General features: G+C 35.7%; 1 pseudogene; it reads right to left on the reverse strand.

Annotated features, from left to right (window-relative positions):
• Positions 1-16,755, reverse strand: part of LOC136170332 (developmentally-regulated GTP-binding protein 1 pseudogene) — a 43,371-nt pseudogene extending 26,616 nt beyond the window's left edge.
• Positions 16,756-17,431: the final 676 nt, after the last annotated feature.

A 17,431-nucleotide genomic window follows, 5' to 3' on the forward strand; every position in this document is an offset into this window, starting at 1 on the left:
GAACCCGAATACAATTATTACAAGATATTTCTCTCTATGTATAGTTTTTCATGGCATGTTTCTTCATCCCTTTTCTTTCAAACTTCCTGTCTTTAATATTTAAGGCATATCCATTGTAAGCAGAGTATCATTTGATTTTTTTGTATTCAGTCTGACAATTTTTAAAAAATTTGGAGTAGTTAATCCATTTAAATTTCATATAATAAATATAGGTAATGATACATGTGGAGTTTAAATTTATTATCTTTATATTTTCAGTTTTTTTGTTTTTGTTTATTTTCCCCCTCCACTCTTATTTTCTTTTAGAATAATTGTGTAATTTTAAAGTATTTTCTGTATTCTCTTAGCTTTTTAATTGTATACATGTATTTATTATTTAAGTGATATCCATAGAGCAGGGATCCCCAGCCTTTGGGATCTGATACCTGGTGATCTCAAGTGGAGCTGATACAATAATAACAGAAATAAAGTACATGATGAATGTAATATGCTTGAATCATCCTAAAATCATTCCCTTCTCTCCAGTTCATGGAAAAATTGTCTTCAGAAAACTGGTCCCTGGTGGCAAAAATGTTGGGGATTGCTGTACCAGAGGTTTCAACAGCCTACTTTTTATTAATATTTTTATCAATTCCTGGACTTTACACATTTTAAGTTCATTTGCCTACCTCCTAAACTTTTCTGTTGTTATATATATTAATGATATATATAAACAAGTACAGATACATATATGTGTGTTTGTATACATATATGCATACAAGTACATATATGTGTATACACACACACATACACACACATTTCAAACTCCACTAGATATTATTATTTAGAACAGTCAATATTCATTGGGATTTACCCTCAGGTCAATACTTTCAAAACCTACCCATCCTTTGCTTTACTATGCTTCTGCTTTGTGAAGTTCTGCTTCCTAAAGAACAATTTTGTTATATATTTTAGTGCAGTTGCCCTTGAAATGACTTTTCTCATATGTTATTTATCAGAGAATTTCTTCATCTCACCACCTTTCTAAGGATGTATTCACTGATGGAAGGCGTCTAGGTTGGCATTTATTTTTTTCAGTACTTTAAACTGTCATTTCATTGTCTTCTGACTTGCAGCATGTCTGCTCAGTAAGCTGTCAGTCTTATTGTCTGTCACTCCTTTGAAGGTAAGGTGTCCTTTTCTGCCCTCTATCTTCTTTTAAGTTGTTTTTTTCCTTTCCCTTTTCAGTGACTATACAGCTCTGGTGCCTATCCTCTTTGATCTCAGAGCTTTTTGATATATTTTATGCTTGATGTTTCCAGCTAGATTTTATCCATTTTGGAATATTCTCTGTCCAATATATGTGCAAATATTCTTTCATTCCATTGATTCTTGTACTCCAATTTCAGGCATGTTAGATAATTTTAGTATTCCCATATGACTTTCCTTCTCTTTTATATATTTTCAATTCTTTTTCTAACTTTATTTTTCTGTTCCTCTGTTTTCTAGTTAATAATCTTCTTTTCTGCAGTATCTTATCATCCTGTAAGCTTATCTATTAAATTCATAATTTAACTTATTGTAAGTTTATTTTTATAGAATTTCCACTTAACTATTTTTAATGGGTTTCATTTTCCTAGTAAATTTTTTTTATCTTATTTGTTTTCTTGGATACATTAATGATTGTTACTTTAAAGTCCCTGTTTGATTGCTATAATGTATAAATGGTCTACCTGTGGATATTTTTCTGTCATATGGATTTTGGTCTTGCTGTTTTGGTCATTTAGTGAATACCACAGATCCGTACGAAAAGTTATAGAGAAAAGTTATAGAGTTATAGAAGGACTATATGATATTTCTTTCTCCAGAGAGAATTTAATATCCTTTTGTTAGCAAAGAAACCACCTTTAGCCATGCATGTATTTAAACTGTTTCCAAATTTTTGAATCCTGTTCTATTTCCAGTTTGCCTTTACACTACTGTGAAGACCTTTGGGAACCTCAGCAGAAAGCCTTAAGTATTTTTCCTATCCCTCCTCTTTGAAGGAGCTTACCTGAGAGCTGCATAATCACACTTTTAATAGAAACAATGTCATAAAAGCCTGTTCAAATTGCATTTTAGGTTCAATGCTCTACATAGTTTAGAGTGAAGCTTTTCCACTCTGGAATGGATATAGTTCAAAAGTCTAGAAAGTTTACACAAAGTTGAGTCACATGATTTAAGAACTGATTTAAATTTATGACCCAATAAATACTATTGATATGTGACCACTTGAGAACAAAATATTTGAAAAGTGATCAACATCACAAATTTATTAAAAAATTTTTTTTAAAGCTGCTCTTACCTTCTCTAATGTAATGATGGATTTATTAGGTAAGAGAATACTAGAGATCAATGTGTTATATATTATGGATTCAGTGTGTTTTTGATGAAATGCCATTTATCATAGTTCTGAAAACATCAATTTTAGAATACTAGGATTTATATGGTATTTATTTAAAAGGCAAGCAAGTTTAGAAGAAAGAGTGTTTAGATGTAAAAGTTACTCTACATTGTTAGGCAGATATTACTCCCATCTTCTGTGCTTTTTGTCACATTACATGCACCTTTATTATGATATCAGTATAGTGAATTATAGTTATTTGTCACTTTGCCTCTTTCACTAGACTGCAGGATCTGTCATGTCAGAGAGCCATATATTTTCATTTCTAGATCCTCAGGGTCTAACAAAATACCTGACATACATTAGGAATTCTTTCTCCTATTGGTTAGAAGTGGTATTTTTCATAATTAGTAAAATATTTTAAATTTTAAACTGAGTCAAAAGTCCTTAAAATTTTCCAAGGTGTGTAAGTTCCCAAGTGTGAAAGGTGGGAAACATTTTTTTTCATCTGAGGAAATAAACATTGTGTATGAAAAGATCTGGTTTCAAAAAATGTTTTTCCTCAGCTAAAGGGAATTAATAGAACAGAAGTCACTGTGGACAAGAAGGGGTCTTCACTTTCCTCATTTGTAAAATAGGTGATGGTCAAGTCAGTGCTTCTAAAGTGTTTTATTTTGCTTTGAAAATACTTCCTTAAGATTGCCTTTCCCTGCTGTGGAGTTTTAGGTAGGACTCAGGAACCAGGGGTGTAGAGCTGGAGTCCTCACCAATCTGTCTGCCCTGCTCATTTTGAGGGCTCTTTGCTAAGATTAGAAGATTGGAAAGGTAAGGGCTTACCTAGGAGTTGTGCCATTGTAAATCTAACCATAGGAAATGTCTGATTACTTGCTTAAAAGAAAAATATTCATTTGAAACAAGATATCATTGGCTTCTTAGTATAGGAATTCTTAAAGTTAAAAGTTCTGTTATACAGCAATTAATTGAGCCAGAGGATTTATATTGAATAATTTACATAATAAGACCTGTCAATGTAATTTGGTTTTAATTGCCAAGTTACTTCAAATATTATAGCTTCAGTTTTGTAACTAACTTGACTGCCAGCTGATAACTAGTGTGTATTTTAGAAAATAGTAGCACCCCTTCTGAGAATATAAATATGAAGAAAGTAGAGCAGGAAGCATTAGCTAAGGTGAAAGTGAATGAAGTCGCTCAGTTGTGTCTGACTCTTTGCGACCCTGTGGACTGTAGCCCACCAGGATCATCCCTCCATGGGATTCTCCAGGCAAGAATACTGGAGTGGGTTGCCATTTCCTTCTCCAGGGGATCTTCCCAACCCAGGGATCAAACCCAGGTCTCCTGCATTACAGGCAGACGCTTTAACCTCTGAGCCACCAGGGAAGCCCTATCTAAGGTGAATGTATAATAAAACCTTGTTATGGGAGAATCCTATAAAGAACTAATATAAAGAAAACTTTTTCTAAAAGTAAATATGTTGTGCTGAGAAATTAATCACACAAAAACAGCTGTAGGGATGTTACTAGTCATTATGCATCAGAAAAGTGAATTTGAGGCGTTCCAATATTTTGTTGACTTGTTAAAATGGTTTCCTAAAACTAATTATTAAAGTTCTGCCTGTCTTGAAACAGTAAAGATAAAACAGAAAGTACAGGTGTTGCTTCTTTTCAGTTTTTTATAACTATGTATTTTCACTGATCAGTACTGATTTTTTTTCTACCTTCTTAGTACAAACTAGGAAGATGCACAAAATAGCAGTTAAAATATGGAAAAATAAAGTGTGGCTATTTATTTATCAAATTAAAAGTTGTCCAAAACCAACATAAGAAGTCACAATAAAAATTCAGTGTGAAATTGAGATTAAATATTTGCAGATACGTTTCCAGTATGGTGGAGGGGGAGAGAGATCCTTATCAAACTACTGCTTGAGGATTGTCACCAAAAAGCTACTAACTTGTACCTAGGATCCTGGTTACTATAGAAGAATCAAAGTGGAAACTTTAGAAAAATTAATTCGGGGACCAGAAATAACAAACAAGAATTTTTGTTCGTCTCAGTTAATTTTACACAGGCACTGACACTTGTCTAGAATTTCGCAAAACATTGAATCAAAGTTAGCTGTTTTAAATCGGAATAGGAAAACTTAGGTGAGTGACAGTTTTAAGAGAAGCATATTTTGGTTTTTCCCATTACAGAGATGAGAATGAAACAGCCATTGGAGTCTCTTTTCTGCATCTTTGATTTTCATCCAAAGATTGAGGTGAAGGGCCAAAGGAATTAGAAAGGCTTCTTCTAAGCGCTAGTTAACAAAGCCACAACTATACAAGAATAGGGACTCTGAAGCTGAGTTAGGAAGTAAAAGTGAGAAAAGTGGGAGGGAAAGATGAACAAATTGTTACAAAGTGTAAGTATTAATTAAGAGTATTTTGAAACATGTGTATGTTAATAAGTAGCTTTATGCCCATTTGAGAAATATAAAATACTTATGATTAAATTATTAAATTGTGTTTGTTACTAAATATATCTTAGATGTCCCCCGAAGTGTCCCCTGGGAAGGAAGTGGCAGTCCACTCCAGTATTATTGCCTGGAGAATTCCATGGACAGAGGAGCTTGCGGGGCTACACTTCACAGGGTCGCAAAAAGTTGGACACAGCTGAGCTACTACCCTTATTACTTACTTAGGTGTCCCCCAGAATTTTAGGATATTTATTTTCTTTTCAACCTCAGCCACCACTGCTGTGTCTTCTCTCACCCACTGCTAGAGTTCCAAATGTCACAACGTAGGGCATCCTTAAAGAAATCAACACACTTGACTGTTTACAAAGCATGTGTCTGTGGGAGGCTAATGTATACTGGTACCCATTAAATACCAGATACTTACGTTATTTTAATTCTTACGTTTTGCAGCTAAAGAAATCAAGTCTGAAAAGGTAATCCAAGTTCAACTCCAACTCTGAGGTTTATGATATTTCTATTGCTGTCTATTCTGATGTTTACTTAATAGCTAATTATAAATGGATAATATTTAAAGACAAGAAATAAAAAGCAGTCATTTGAAATTTTGCTCAGGTGGTTGATAAAGTAAAGGGTACAATAATAGGAGAGGATAAACAGAGGATGCTTCAGGTTATACAAGAAGTGATGATTGGATATTCTTGAAACAGGATTGGCAATGATGGTTGTATTGAGCTGAATGTAGAAGTGTTCTTAGAAGCACTCTACAAATGATAATAGGACACAGTTATGGTGTATTTACCTGTTTAAACAGTTCCTGATCTTGGCCTCAGTTGGACATTCTAAGAATCAAAGAACATTGTGCCTCTTCCAGTTTTGCCTTTACATTGTAGAAAATAAAGTAATATTAAGTAATAGTTATTAAATCAGTATTTTCTTAATTAAACTCATAACTGTAGCAACTGTATTCCTCTGAATATAATGATTCTGCATATTCTAATTCTGCAATAACAAAGAACTATTTAAATATGGTGTCTCAAACCCTTTTAACGAATTAACTAGTAATTTCAGTAATCTTTTTTAAAATGAATGAAGCAGGTGATGTTAGTTTGAATTCCATCTTAGTTTACTTTCTTCATGTTCAGAGGTTCTACATTATTTTGTCAAACATAAAAAGTGAATTTTTCACATTTTAACATCTCTGAAATCACGATGTAACTTTAAGTTGATATGATAAAAAATCATTATCACTGTCATGATTAACTGGCATTTTTTCAGTAGTACATAGAAAATTGGTGCATTTTCCAATTAATGGTGTCTTAGATTTACTGAAATTAGATATAAGGTGTAACACTCATAAAGACAGTGTCTACCTATAAAATGTCTAAATGTTCAATAATATTTTAGGTGAAAATCTTTAGACATTATTCCTCTTAGGGGAACACATATATTTAATAAGTTTCTAAAATGAAACAACAGCAAAAAAATCAAATCAAGTAAAATAACTTAAGAACTCCAAATAATGATTTTCTGAAAGTAGACTTTCAATCACAGTGGTAGGTAGTGGCAGATGCAGTTATGGTCAGGCTCTGTTTCTGACACTATTGATATCTGTTCTGCTTGTTCTCGTCTAAAATGTTATACTCACTAGTTATGTAACCAAAACCGAAGATTTTAGTCTCAGTTTCTTCATTGTGAAGTGGAGATATATAATCCACCTCATGAAACTATAGAGGGAACCACATGAGTTGGAAAACAGAAGTAGCACAGTTCCTCGGGCATAAATGTTAATTATTCCTTAGTTCAGTTCAGTTCAGTTCAGTCCCTCAGTCGTGTTCAACTCTTTGCGACCACATGGACTGCAGCATGCCAGGCTTCCTTTCCCATCACCATCTCCCAGGGCTTGCTCAAACTCATGTCCATCGAGTCAGTGAAGCCATCCAACTATCTCATCCTCTGTCATCCCCTTCTCCTTCTGCCTTCAATCTTTCCCAGAATCAGGGTCTTTTCCAATGACACAGTTCTTTTCATCAGGCGGTCAAAGTATTTAAATTTCAGCTTCAGCATCAGTCCCTCCAATGAATATTCAGGACTGATTTCCTTTAGGATGGACTGGTTGGATCTCCTTGCAGAACAAGGGACTCTCAAGAGTCTTCTCCAAACACCACAGTTCAAAAGCATCAATTTTCGATGCTCAGCTTTCTTTACAGTCCAACTCTCACATCTATACATGACTACTGGAAAAACCATAGCTTTGACTAGATGGACCTTTGTCAGCAAAGTAATGACTCTGCTTTTTAATATGCTGTACAGGTTGGTTGTAGCTTTTTTTCCAAGGAGCAAGCGTCTTTAATTTCATGGCTGCAGTCACCATCTGCAGTGATTTTGGAGCCCCCCGAAATAAAGTCTCTCACGGTTTCCATTGTTTCTCAATCTATTTGTCATGAAGTGATGGAACTGGATGCCATGATCTTAGTTTTCTGAATGTTGAGCTTTAAGCCAACTTTTTCACTCTCCTCTTTCACTTTCATCATGAGGTTCTTTAGTTCTTCACTTTCTGCCATAAGGGTGGTGTCAACTGTATATCTGAGGTTATTGATATTTCTCCTGGCAGTCTTGATTCCAGCTTGTGCTTCATCCAGCCCAGCATTTCACATGATGTATTCTGCATATAAGTTAAATAAGCAGGGTGACAACATACAGCCTTGACGTACTCCTTTCCCCATTTGGAACCAGTCTGTTGTTCCTTGTCCAGCTCTAACTGTTGCTTCTTGACCTGCATACAGATTTTTCAGCAGGGAGGTAAGGTGGTCTGGCATTCCCATCTCTTTAAAAATTTTCCACAGTTTGTTTGTGATCCATACAGTCAAAGGCTATGGCATAGTTAAATAATGCAGAAGTAGATGTTTTTCTGGAACTCTATTGCTTTGTCGATGATCCAACAGATGTTTGCAATTTGATCTCTGGTTCCTCTGCCTTTTCTAAATCCAGCTTGAACATCTGGAAGTTCACGAACTGCTGAAGCCTAACTTGGGGAATTTTAAGCATTACTTTGCTAGCATGTGAGATGAGTACAATTGTGTGGTAGTTTGAACATTCTTTGGCATTGTCTTTCTTTGGGATTGGAATGAAACACCTTTTCCAGTCCTGTGGCCACTGCTGTTTTTCAAATTTGCTGGCATATTGAGTGCAGCACTTTCATAGCATCATCTTTTAGGATTTGAAAGAGCTCAAATGGAATTCCATCACCTCCACTAGCTTTGTTCATAGTGATGCTTCCTAAGCCCACTTGCCTTCGAATTCCAGGATGTTGGCTCTAGGTGAGTGATCACGCCTTCATGGTTATTTGAGTCATGAAGATCTTTTTTATATAGTTCTTCTGTGTATTCTTGCCACCTCTTCTTAATATCTTCTGCTTCTGTTGGATCCATACCATTTCTGTCCTTTCTTGTGCACATCTTTGCATGAAATATTCCCTTGGTATCTCTAATTTTCTTGAAGAGATCTCTAGTTCTTCTCATTCTATTGTTTTTGTCTATTTCTTTGCATTGATCAGTGAGGGAGGCTTTCTTATCTCTCCTTGGTATTCTTTGGAACTCTGCATTCAAATAGGTATATCTTTCCTTTTCTCCTTTGCCTTTAGCTTCTCTATTCCTTAGAGAGTGGTCTTAAATTAACTGCATTTAGAACACTGAAATTTGTCGCATATAATAGAAAGTATTCCTGATTATTGGTTTACCCTGACAGCAGACTAGATTGATGAAGTGCATTTGAAATAGAGGCTGTTAAAACTGATACTTGAGGATGGATGTCCTCTGCTCATTTTAGTACATGATTAGGAGGACACAGCAGGATGAAGGATGGAAAAAAAAAAAAAAAACAACTCCTTTAATGAAATGATGACATTCATCAATCAAAGGCCCATGCCTAAGTCTCCAAAACGGAAGGTATGGGTGTCATATTGGGAGCACCTCACCATGAGATGGACAATACAGTTAAATACCAAAATGCTTTCACAACATTTGACACCAGGGGACTGCAGTATCATCCCTGCATAGGCATACAGGTAACTGCTTACAAATTCAATCCCATCATTTCCTCAAGCTGTTTGTCTCAGAGTTTGAAATACCGACCATTAAACTCACTTAAGTTTAAACACATGGTCTCTAAAAGGACACTGCACAAATGCACAACTGTCACTCAGAAGGGGGCAGATATTTTATTGATTCATTAGCATATATTAGTGTGTCATAATAATAATCAGATCTGATAATATTAACCAGATAAAAATATTTACTTCCTTGTTGGGTAGACAAGGAAGTAAAGATTGAGCCAAATAAGTTGATTGGAGATGAGTGAAGCTTAGATTTTCTCAGGAGAAGGGCAGACTCTAACAGCAGGAAAACAAAGAAATAATCTGTCCAGATGGAGGGCTCTAGGAGCTTTGTTATTGTGAAAAGAATAATATACAATTACAGTTCTGAAAAACAAGGAGTATGCTGATATTTCATTGCTGTGCCTCCAGTTACTCACAGAATGTTGTACAGAATAAGCCCTTGATAAATATTTCTTGAGTGAAAAAATGAATGAACAAGACATTTTAAAATGAAAATTTTTTTAATGTCTATATATTGTTGAAATGCCATAGACTGTAAAGTGAATTTCATCTTTACATGCTCATGTAAGGCAAGAGCATTGCTGAACTCTGATGAATCATGTTGTATCAGACTTTGGTTAGTATTCAAGAAATGTAAGCTGATCTATAATGCATCTAAAGCTATGCAGTAAAGGAAAGACTTAAGATGTCAGGCTTCTAAGTGTGTGGACTGTGCCTCTTTGCATCTTGGTAGTTCCAGTGGTTATAGTGCATGAAATATGATAGGTGTTCAATGAATGTTGGCTAAATTAATAGGATTCTATTATACACAGTTAATCATCCAAAAGCTTTTGTGCATATTTTGTCTAATAATCCAGAAAATTGACTGTATAGTTACCATGCAGACAGAGTCAATGGCACCCCTCTCTCATCTATTGATGGGGTGTAATTTGGCCCACTTAATTGTGTTTATGTTTTACTGTGTTGTATTTTCTTTGTGAGAATATTTGTTCTTCTGCCAAATTTTTGTTTAGCCACATTTACATGTGTACTGAAAAATTAATATATTTCAGTGGCCTTATGTTTCTGTTGAACAGCCATGAGATGTTTTATTTGCAGCATCTGTGTATTTTAAAACATCATTCTGCCTAAGAGATGCCAATTTTTCATGTAAATGAAGATGTAATATGATATTAAAACATTGGTAAAATAGAAGTGAAATTGTAGTTTTCTCAAAATAGGGACTCCAGTCCCTTTCTGAAAATTCTTACTTGGTTTTACAGTGAGAGAGGACCTGATAGGTAAGTTAGAATGCGTTAGCTTCCCTTGTGGCTCAGCTGGTAAAGAATCCACCTGCAATGCAGGAGACCTGGATTCGATCCCTGGGTTGGGAAGATCCCCTGGAGAAGGGAATGGCTACCCACTCCACTATTATGGCCTGGAGATTTCCATGGACTGTATAGTCCATGGGGTCGCAAAGAGTCAGACATGACTGGGCAACTTTAACTTTCAGATGATTGCAGTCTTTGAACTTACACATACATTACGTTACTTCCACTTCTGCTTTGAGACTGTGACTCCTACGAGGGTGGGGCTAACTGAAATTGGGCAAAAGTACTCACGCTTCAGAAAAACTCCCCAGCACCACACCACATTGCTTTAACCTGTGAACTTCCACTTACCTGTCAGAGTTTTTGCAGAAATTCCTGGGTGATTGTGATGATCCTCTTGTGGGTGAGCAGAAGAGGGAAGATGTGTGTATGATGATGTATTATTCCAGTTTTCCCAAATTACAAATGCACCACCCACAACCCTGTTCTGATTGTAAAGATATCATTCTGAAAGAATGCTTCTCTAAAAGTTAATTTTTATTGGACTATATTTACTTTACAGTGTTGTGTGTGATTCTTGCTGCACAGCAGAGTGAATCAGCTGTACGTATATATATATATCTCCACTCTTTTTTAGATCTCCTTCCTTCCCATGTAGTTCACCACAGAACATTGAGTAGAGTTCTCTGTGCTGTTGAGTAGATTCTCTTTAGTTATCTGTTATACATAGCAGTTGTATATGTCAGTCCCAAGTGAAAAGATGTTTTAGAAAGGAAAAAAAAAAAATCCTGTTGGTTCAGAAATAACACTGCTCATTTCCTGCTCCATCTGGGGACTACTGCTCAAATATTGTTCCTAGTTTGTAAGACTTCAGGAAGATTCTCTGTAGGTGATTTAGCATGTGATAATTTGGGGATATGTCTCCATTACTTAAATGTTGAGAAAGACTCTAACCAGTTAGTGTGATGATTTTCTAGCTCGTATTCAGATAAACAGAAAAAACAAAAGCAAGTTTATGACTCTTGGGAAGGAAATAACATGAAATGATTTCATCCTAAATTGTATAAACATCTTGGGTATAGTATGTATAACAGATATAATCTTAATTACCATGGGATGTGACAATAAATCAATGAGAGGTTTTATTGTTTGGTTTTCAGAGGTTTATTTATTTATTTATTTTCTTCTTTATGCTATCTCTGTTGCTCTGGATACTTAGGGGTATGAAATAACTTTACCCTGTCCTTAAGAGTTTTCAATGCATGCATATCTGAGAAATCTTACAGAAACACCACTTTCACTTTACGGATGAGGAAACTGAGGCTCAGAGCTCTTTCATGCTCTAATTCCCATTTCAAGTTGTTTATACTAGAGTCTGACATTGTCTATCATTTTCACTTTGCACTTAATGTGCCCAGGCATGAATAGCTATATCTTTAATAAAACAGAGTGATTTGGCTCCTTTTTTCTTTACTTGCCACATTTAAATTTTCAGTTCAGCTCAGTCTCTCAGTCATGTCTGACTCTTTGCAGCTCCACGGACTGTCCCACCAGGTTCCTCTGTCCATGAGATTTCCCACCCAAGAGTACTGGAGTGGGTTGCCATGTCCTTCTCTAGGGGATCTTCATGGCCCAGGGGTCAAGCCTGCATCTCCTGCATTGGCAGGCAAATTCTTTACCTCTGAGCTACCAGGAAGGCCCCATTTGCTAAGTAGGTCAACCAGTTATGAGCAAATTAATGATTTGATGCCATAAGTTTCCATCTTGTTTACTTTTATGATAGTCTTAAGATAAAATATATAGATGTTGCAGAATTTTTAATTTACAGATACTTCCTTGTCACTGAAACTATTTAACTATGCAAATGCTCTTTCATTTAACACGTATTTCCTAAGTGTTCATTCCATCCTTAACCTCAGACCAGGTATTGCTAGATTAACAAGGACAGCCTGTGAAGCCTGTTATTTTCTTCACTGCCTCCAAGTGAAATCTATAATAAAGCCAAAGCCATACTTGAGTTATTTCAGAGAAAAAACTTTCAGAAAGACAGTCCCATATTTTTAGGCAACTTAGCAGGTCAGATGCCTTTGGGTTCTTTGCATGACTGAGTTAAAGCCCTAGAATGTATATAAAAGCTTAGTGAATTGTGTTTGCAATTTCAGTGAACAGCCACAGGTAAAACCAGACTTTGTTCAGGTTTCAAGTGTAACCACTGAAGTGGTCGCTTTGTGATGAAATTGCAACTCTGTTGAAATGTATCATTGAAGATGAGGAGTTGCTGGTATGGCATTTGCAGGTTACAGTTTGGTTGTGATGTTTGTCCACATGAAGACTGTCCCTGTATGTATATTGCACTCAAATGGAAAATTAATCTAGGAAATAAGATTGAATTGTTTTGAAGCAGAAACTAACCGCCAATAAACAAAACTTCTATGATAAAACAAATCCCAAGCCATTCTTTATTGTTAGAAAATTTCCCTTAAAAAACCAAAGCTTATAAGTGTATTATACTGATAACTAACTCTGTTTAAAAGGTCAATAAGAAACTTTTAAAAAAATTAGCCACTGAAAAGTATTAAATGTCAATAAAAGTGAAAAAAATTTAAGGCATAAATTCCTTAATTACTGCTGAAATCCAAATTAATATGAAATTATTTAAGTCTGAGTAACATTTGCTGATGTATCATCTGGGACACATTTTCCCCTGGCCATTTTTCCTACTACTACTAGATGAATAGTCAATGATTATTATTCAGTATCACACATTTCATAGAAAGTGTCAGAACATGCAATTAGTCAGGAATGATAAAATGGCAGTAAAAGAGTTAGGAATAATGAATTGGCAATATACGTCATCACTGTGTGACACATACATTTCTTAAAATGTATCATAGCCTGCTGGTTATTACATGTAATCATGACTGAGCAGATGACTTCTGATTTAGGGACCAAAATGTTTAACTTTTCCCTTGAAAGTGAACCACATTTCTTTGATAATCGTGGCCTACACTGTACCATAAACCACTATAGAATTCTCTGTTAGGAAATCTGTTCTAGATCTGGGACCATTGTCTGAAGGCATTTATTACAGAAAGTTGTACAAATGCTTCAGCTCTAATATGATTTTGCAGTGTGAATCCCATGAACAGTAAGTCTCCAGAGAAGAAGTAAAATGTTTTCAGCAGCTGAGCTCTAAGGTTAGAGTTTAAGACACAATTGATTACAAAACTTTAACTTTTGATATAACTTTTAACCTTTCAGCACACAATTTAAGTGGTCAAAGAATGCTAAATATAAAACCTTATTTTTTTAGTTTCTTCAAATAAACAGGAGTAGCAACAAAAAGATGACCTTAAATATCCCTGTTATCACCAGCATACCTTTTCATATTTTTCCATTTTGTGAAGTCATGCATGTATAGATATATAGCTGTAATTTAGACTATGCTTCTCCTAAAAATAGCTCACTCCAATTCTTATTTTGAAAAATGCTCAAGCTTATCAGGCATAGCAATTTAAATCATTAATTAGTTAGAAGTGATGATCTGCTATGCTCCATTTCGCCTCTGAATATTGAAATCACACTTGAGAGGTAACTACAATATAGTGATGGATGAAGTATTTGGGAAATTTCTGTGATCCAGAGCTTCTGGGGTGCAAAAGAATATTTTATAGGTGTGTAGCCAAAGAAGAGTGGTTTAACATATCTCAAGCTATAGTTCATATTACATTGACTAGAGGAGGAGAATTGCTCATTTATAAATTTTTGAAGATGCTGACATCTGACGTAGATCTGAAATGGGAGACTGAATTTAATATCCATAATTGAGTGTCAACATTCATGCTTCTTTCTTGTGCTTAGCAATATTGTACTGACATTACAGAAGAGTGGCACAGAACTTGCTGTTATGTGGTAGATTTTTAAATGAGCATATTTCAAAGCTCCCTATGAAATAATAAATTAGAAATTGGCTTTGGATTTGACTTGGTTGGCAGCTATTATTTGGCACATAGATCTCATGAGACAGTAGAATGCTGTTAGACAAGGGCTGCTCAGAATTCTTTGTCGTATTACATGGTCATATTAAAGATAATTCTTAGGTTTTCCATCTGAATCAAAATTTTTTTGAGGGTTTGCTTTCACATTTAAGATATAAGGCCAGAGCCTCACAGTACTGCTGTGGAGAATGTAGAATTTAGTATAAAGTAGATGTGTTTTTGACCCTATCTGAGGGGATTTATTACTGGAAATACCAAAAGGATCTCACTGTACCAAGGCTTCATTTATAATAGAGTCCCATGGCAGGCATCCTGTGGATAACATTACAGTATAGTTCTGGATCTCTAGGACAAAGAAAAGCAATTATGCATAAAAGAAAAACACCTTTTTAAAACACAGATGCTTGATTATTTGTAGTAACATCATAGGAATGTTGATAGAGTTAAGATATCCTAAGCATTGTATTTGATAAATATCTGTCACATTTTAACAACTTTGATTCTGTTACACATTCAAAATTCTGTTTCTGAGAGAGACAGGGCAGTGGTGTTATAAAGCTTCCCAATTATTTGCCATGCTTCGATCTCAAAGGGTTAGCCTTCTGCTCCAAAAATCTTCATGATATATATTCAATATTCACTGCACAGCTGTAGTCATGAATTCGAGTTCTCCTTGAATTTTTATTCACTTATATTTAATTTTAGTTTTAGACTCTGATACCTCTCATCTTCATCCACTGGGGTATGAGTGATAATTTCTTTTATATCACCTGGCACTATTTCATTCACTCATTATGGGATAATCCTCAAATTCTTTGAGCCCGAGTTTCTTTATTTGAAATATCAGAATAATAATAACCAGTTTTGTTCTCAAAATAGAATGCATTATGGCAAATACAATTTCTTAGTACATAGTAGGTGCTGTTTTGTTCCAGAATCAGTTACCTCGGTATCATTCTCATTCTTTTATAGAATTCAGTTATGTTCCCTTTCAAATTTACTTTTTATGTGATCATTGATTCCCACTTCATTATATGAAAATTTTCACATATTCTTGATTTTAACTACCTTCTTCTGCTCTCTTCAAAGTTTATATTGTCTTTCTTCAGGCACGGCACCAGAACTCTACCCAAGAGTTCAGACTTTTGATAAACTCTTGTAATTAGCTTCCATGTTTAAGTATCCCAGAGGGAAAGTGAAATCTTGTTGAAATTGGAAGGGATGAAGAGTTACTCATTAGTTGCTTATGGCTCCTCTTGCCATGTAAGTCTTGGAGTCTGGTGAGAACAATGTCTGTGAGAGTTCATGAATATTACCTTCTTAATCATTAGCCCGGTGTTGTGGCAAGATAAGCAGAAAGGGGTGACAAAAGGTGCATTGGACCAAATAACTCAGTGGACTTAGGCAGGCATTCTTCATGAACTTAGTGTCAGTTTGATTTAACAACACAGTATTAGCATTATTTTTATTAATGTGATAAAAATTTTATTTAAAAACATGGTGCATATTTTTAAATTCCTTTATAGTGCTTCTTGAATCGTTCCTTTCCCCCCATCTCCATTGCTATTACCTTATGGCATTATACCTGAATTATAAAAATATTTTTTTAACTAGCTTCCATTTCTTTATTCTTACCCTTCTTTACTGATTCTGTATACACTAGGGCTTCCCTTGTGCCTCAGCTGGTAAAGAATCCACCTGCAATGCAAGAGACCTGGGTTTGATCCCTGGGTTGGGAAGATCCCCTGGAGAAGGGAAAGGTTACCCACTCCAGTATTATGGCCTGGAGAATTCCATGGACTTTATTAGACAATGGGGTCACAAAGAGTCAGACACAACTGAGCGGCTTTCACTTTCACTTTTCACACTAATATTTATATAATATATGCTATTTCATTATTCTGTCCTTATGCTCAAACTTCCTTGAGTTGCAGCAGAGTTCTCAAGAATTTCTGCCCAAATGGTAGATGGGAGAAGACTGGAAGAACCTGGGGGCAAAAATTTAATCAATTCTCCTCCAATCTTGCCTTGTAGTTTTAATATGCAAATTAATTTTTCATTCTTAATCACATACTATTGATACCAACCAGAGTTCTTGGCCTTCCCCAAGTAATAGGAATTGACTAGAGGCCAGACAAGAATTTCAGGCAAGGCTTTATTGGGGCTCCTGTGCTGGCTGCAGGAGGGAGTGAAAACCAGCAACTTGTTCCTTTGCTCACAGCTCCCCCTACACCCTCCTGTTCCATTCTGTGTATGAAGTGAGGGCAGAGCAGGGGTACATCCTGGGGTGGGGCAGAGGAGTGGCTTGGGTGGTTTGCCCACCCCTCTGCGGTGTTGGAAGCAGGCAGGCTTGCACAGTACTCTGCTTTTGCCACCCGCTTTTCTCTTGTTATTGGCGCTGCAGAAATGGCAGTTGAGTTTTTTGGTGTTGCTGCCTTTGTGTCTTTTGGTCCAGAATTTGCCCAGCTGTGCACGTGCACAGTTACTTTTAGTCCCATGGTTCCTTTGTAGTTCGTTGCTCTAGGAGAGGTATGCCTAGGTGCAAGTTTTGCAGCACTGCTTCAAAGGGTCCCAGGTCCCAGGCCCGTCTCACTATCAACATTTGTTTTAATGCTATTAAAAATACTTCCTGGTTAAATAGCCTAGTATTTCATCCCAAATCTTGAGGTAATTGTGATGTCCAGGAAGATTTGCCACATGGCTCCAAGTTTCCCTGACTGTACCACATTTTCATGGAGGTAGGAGTACTCTGATTTGAAAAGTCAGACTGAGTTCAGGCGCTTTTGCTAGAATTTCATGATACTCCACGTATAGCTTTAATAGACTTTTATAAACTATCTTCCATTAATTCTCTATGTAAATCCTACATTCCATCCGGACTGCTGAACTTATTCTCATACAGGCTCATCTCTCTTTTCCAGCTTTCTTGTCTTTGTTCATGACTTAGCAGTGGCTTCCTTCCTGCTTTCATGTCTACCTGTAAAATGCTGATTAATTTTCAATATCAAATTTATACTCATCTTTTCTTTAAGTATCTTTAAGCTGGAGTTATTTCCCATGACTGATTTCTTAAAAGCCTTTAGTGAGTCGCACTATGATATTTAAATTCTTATCCTTTGTTTTGCGCAGAACTCTGTTCTCATACCTTTCTTCCTCTTTCAAAAATTTGATTTT

The sequence above is a fragment of the Muntiacus reevesi genome, chromosome 6 (genome assembly GCF_963930625.1).
Source record: "Muntiacus reevesi chromosome 6, mMunRee1.1, whole genome shotgun sequence".
Classification (NCBI taxonomy): Eukaryota; Metazoa; Chordata; class Mammalia; order Artiodactyla; family Cervidae; genus Muntiacus; species Muntiacus reevesi.